The following is a 5,000-nucleotide window of genomic DNA, read 5'->3' on the forward strand; positions in this document are numbered from 1 at the left end:
CTGATCACAGAAAATTATTATGATGAAGACAACGCATAAATAAATTATATTTATACAAGCCCCTTGATTTCTACAAGACACAGATATTACGCCTGCTAACATCTTACAATTAGAACGCTGACTTTACTCGTGGCGGCCGACCTGTAGTTGGAAGGTGTGGATAAAAGCGTTGCCATCGTTATGTTATAGATAGAATGCGCTTGGCCAAGGATTTCACAACATTGCCATCCGGAAGTATAACGGACCAACACACAAACTCTGTGTAACCATGAACTTTTATAGTCTGGTTAATACAGTTTAGTGAGAACAACTCACAAACGCGGATGGCAAAAACAATAACAAAGGCCTGAGTCACGTCGTCTTCGAACTATCTATAGATAGAATGCGCTTGGCCAAGGAGTTCACAACATTGCCATCCGGAAGTATAACGGACCAACACACAAACTCTGTGTAACCATGAACTTTTATAGTCTGGTTAATACAGTTTAGTGAGAACAACTCACAAACGCGGATGGCAAAAACAATAACAAAGGCCTGAGTGACGTCGTCTTCGAACTATCTATAGATAGAATGCGCTTGGCCAAGTAGTTCACAACATTGCCATCCGGAAGTATAACGGACCAACACACAAACTCTGTGTAACCATGAACTTTTATAGTCTGGTTAATACAGTTTAGTGAGAACAACTCACAAACGCGGATGGCAAAAACAATAACAAAGGCCTGAGTGACGTCATCTGCATACTATCTATTGAATACAACTCACGATTTGTTTTCTTTTGTGGCAAAAGACTGGCATTTTGACGTCATTTTTTGGTCAGTGTCAGGCCAGAACTTCACGAAGGCCACGATAGAAGTCGGCAGGCGAAAATGACAGTTTGGCCTGTGTCAGACATTTATCGACATGCTTGATGAAATTATAAAAATTAAAACGAATAATCCACATTACAAGTATAAAAATGATCAGATGTGCCTGGGTCATTTTGTCGATGGTTATAGAAGCAGAAACTTAGAAATATCAGAGCGTTCGGTTTTGCAAGAGCTTTGACTGTATAATGTATTGATGCTAGGTGCTTAGTTAAATTACTCACAACATCTGTCAGCCGGATATATCGTACCAACACACAGAAACGTTTATAGATAGAATGAAGTTGACGTCACTCTGATCGTTGTTATAGTTTTTTGCTATCCGTGTTTATGAGTAGTTCTCACTTAACTGTATGAACAAAAGTTCATGGTTACACATAGTTTTAGGTGTTGGTCCGTTACACTTCCGGATGGCAATGTTGTGAGCTTCTTAGCCAAGCGCACACTATCTATAGTCTGATAATTAGAATTTAGTGAGAACTACTCATAAAAATGGCTGGCGAGAAATGATCGACGTCAATACTCTTCAACAGTCGTAACGTCATTTCCTTCCTTATGACGCATGGTAACTTAGTAACACTGGCTCTCAACTATCGGAACAATGGCGGACGCCGTATGAAATATTTCCCCGGCAAGCATAAAAGCGTATCCAGAGGAAAAAATACATAAATTTGATGTTTTGACTTTTACACATTCTGATCACAAGGCATATGAAAAGTTCTAGCCAGCATGAAGAATAAAAAATAATGATTTTCTTTGTTTAGAACCAAGATGGCCGCCGTTGCCGGGCGGCGTGACATCAGACTACTGAATCCAGTTTCGTTTCCTCCCATAATAGTAGGCCTCCCAAGAAATAAAAATTAAAATATTTTCAAATTGTTAGATAATAAATCAAAATTTCAAGGTACACATAATCTGTATCAATCTAAAATATATGATTTCCACCGACATGTACCTACTTATTTGCTGAGGGTTCACAGCGTAAAACGCTGTTCCTTGTGAAGAAAAATATAGATAGTATGAAGTTGACGTCACTCGGGTCTCTGTTATTGTTTTCTGCAATCCACTTTTATGAGTAATTCTCACTAAACTGAATTAACCAGACTATAAACGTTCAAGGTTACACATAGTTTTGCGTGTTGGTCCGTTCTACTTCCGGATGGCAACGTTGTGAGCTTCTTAGCCAAGCGTATACTAACTATAGAAATTAAAATAATACGCTTCAACAGTAATGACGTCACTTCCATCGTAATGACGTATGGTAACTTAGTAACACTGGCTCTAAAATATCGGAACAATAGCGGACACCCTTATGAAATATTTCTCCGACGAGCTTAAAAGCGTATCCGGAGGGAAAAAAAACGTTATAAATCTGATCATGTTTTGACTTTTACACATTCTGATCACAAGACATATGAAAAGTTCTAGCCAGCATGAAGAATAAAAAGTACCGATTTTCTTTGTTTAGAACAACGATGGCCGCTGTTGCTGGGCGACGTGACATCAGACTATTGTATCCAATTTCCTAACTACCGGGAACCTCTGTGGTATAATTGTACAGGGTAGCAAGCAATTTCGATTGTCCGTTTCATGATAGAACCCCAGTATAAACGCCGGTTCCATGGGCTTAAAGGGCTACTTCCTTAATTTTCGTCATCATTGTTTATTCCGACCTATTTTTGACACTTAATAGAGATAAATAGGGAGGGATGAGAGAGAGAGAGATAGAGAGAGAGAGAGAGAGAGAGAGAGAGAGAGAGTGGGGGGGGGTGGGATCAGAGTTAGAGGGAGGAGAGGGGGAATTAGAATTCGTAAGAGAGGAGAGAAAAAAATATGAAGAGATAGGGAGGAGAGGGAGACAGAGAGGAAAGGGGGGGGGTTGAGAAAAGAGAAAGAGAGAAGGGGGGGAGGAGACAGGGACAAAGAGAGAATTTGATGCTCATTGTCTGGCCTATCATCTTGTGTGTATCAAATTCACTCCACACGCGTCGCGTGCGACTGGAATCAAAAGTGTGTTCGGTGTTCAATCAGACAGACAGCCAGCCACACGCTTGCCTGCTTGCCTCCCTTTCTCACACAGTCAGTTGAGTGTAGCCTATGCTGAGTGAGCAACGAGACACACACAAACACACTCAGAGATCGATTGTTATTCTGTCTGATAACTGTGCCATTCGGAAACCGGCGATTTCTAATTCTAGACTACCCAGTGCGCAGTTCTGTGTATAGTGTTTGATCAGTGACATTTTGGTTGATGCAGTGTGTAAAACGGTCCTAATTAATAACATCATTTTCATCATTTGTGTATATTATACATAAAAAGGTGTTGTTGTTTTTCTTGTGGATTTTATCTTGTTTATGGATTTATTTTTAAAGCGTTTTTAAAAGAGGTAATTATGTTTTATTTCACGTTCTTTACTTTGATTAACTCAATTATTTTTGTTTATGGTTCTGAATTTATGAATCACTTTGCTTTATAAGTTATTATATACACGAATGCATATAATATATAGATATATATATATATATATATATATATATATATATATATATATATATATATATATATATATAGCTATTAACATAGGTTTATGCGTCAGGGAGAGAGAAGATAGATAGATAGATAGATTGATAGAGAGAGAGAGAGAGAGAGAGAGAGAGAGAGAGAGAGAGAGAGAGAGAGAGGGAGAATAGTATAACCAGTTGTTAATGAGACTTTATAATATTATTATTAATAGTAACCTTTGTTTATTAAATGATTCATGTTATTTGAAGATTTTTAAAAAACATATCACCACGTTCCTAAATCCTTGTTTATCAGAAATCTTATAATGTAAATTAATTATTCATTTTTTGATCGTTGGTCAATTGTAAATCAGATGAGATTCATATGATTGAGTTTATTAATTTTAATTTATTGTTTACGTTGGTTGTTTTTTTAAAATCATATTTAATTGTATCAACAAATCTAAGTGGACTATGGGCAATAATGAGATGATAGCATTGAAGTGATTAAATACAACAATAAGTTATAGGCGAATGCCAGAGTGAGTACTTTGCTAAGACCTAAATATAATGCTACAAAAGCAGTACTATAAAAGTATGTTAAGAGTTGATATATACGTTTATACTTGAGTCGGGAGCCATAATTTTGGATGAAAGTGCTTGCTACACGGACGTTAAGCTATTGTAACATCTGGCATTTACGAGTTACACATTTATACTTGAGTCAGCTGTGTCAATAATGGAATGTATTACCTATTACATTGGAAATAAGTTCTTGCAGAAGATTTTATTAAAACGCCTGGTTTGCACTTTCATAGAATTGTATATCATTCGGTTACTGATCACCCGCCCCCCCCCCCCCCTCACCCCCACCCCCACCCCTCCCACTATATAGTCTGTTCTCCTTTTCCGACTTATCAAACGCTTATTGATAAAAGCAATTGAATTTTCGGTTCCAGCATTGTATATCTATATATGATATACTATTTGTATCTAAAGCAAATTTGTTTTGAAGTATGTACTTTATCAAATGAAGTGTTACAGGTGTGGTTTGATTTTATGCTAATCTGGCATCATATCGCACCGTTTCCGTTTTCACTAAGACAGAAACAACAGCGATGTGATCTGAGCTCCATTGAATCCTCGAGTCACATTGCAATCACTGCTCTCTTGGTGAAAACCAAAAGGTATTCAATTCAGTTCCGATCAGATAAAAACAGAAATTATCATTTGAAAGAAATAAAGTAGTGGTGCATCTACAGGACAACAACCCCTTCTGGATAAAACAGGAGCTGAGCATTGAAGGACATTAGTCCTGTAGTTCAGAACTCATCTTATGGTATCTCATGGTTATGGTACAGTATAGGGAATGAGATTAGCGGAAGAGTAGCGTCCCTTGATTGGACGTCACCTTACAGAGAGAACGTCGATTTGGTTTTGAAGTGTCTCAAGCCGCTTTCACCGGAAGCGAGGACGAGAGACGCATGCGCACAACCAACATGACCTTCTCTCTCTAATAACTTTTCCGCCAGTGACGTCACAGACTATGGGTGACGTCCAATCAAGGGACGCTTCTCTTCCGCTAATCTCATTCCCTATTGGTGATGAACACACATGGTCACAATGTGTATA

General features: G+C 38.0%; 1 protein-coding gene across 2 annotated transcripts in view; it reads left to right on the forward strand.

Annotated features, from left to right (window-relative positions):
* Positions 1–2,942: 2,942 nt before the first annotated feature.
* The window catches only part of LOC144969088 (septin-2-like), a 123,439-nt gene continuing 121,381 nt past the window's right edge, over positions 2,943–5,000 (forward strand). Inside the window, exon 1 of one of the 2 annotated variants that reach the window (XM_078908131.1) lies at positions 2,943–3,253. The gene's annotated coding sequence lies outside the window, so the exon portion shown is untranslated. The remainder of the gene's footprint in view (positions 3,254–5,000) is intronic. The other variant, XM_078908135.1, reaches the window with a different exon arrangement.

The sequence above is a fragment of the Berghia stephanieae genome, chromosome 3 (genome assembly GCF_034508935.2).
Source record: "Berghia stephanieae isolate SIO BIC M18660-M18661 chromosome 3, UCSD_Bste_1.3, whole genome shotgun sequence".
In the NCBI taxonomy this organism is placed as follows: Eukaryota; Metazoa; Mollusca; class Gastropoda; order Nudibranchia; family Aeolidiidae; genus Berghia; species Berghia stephanieae.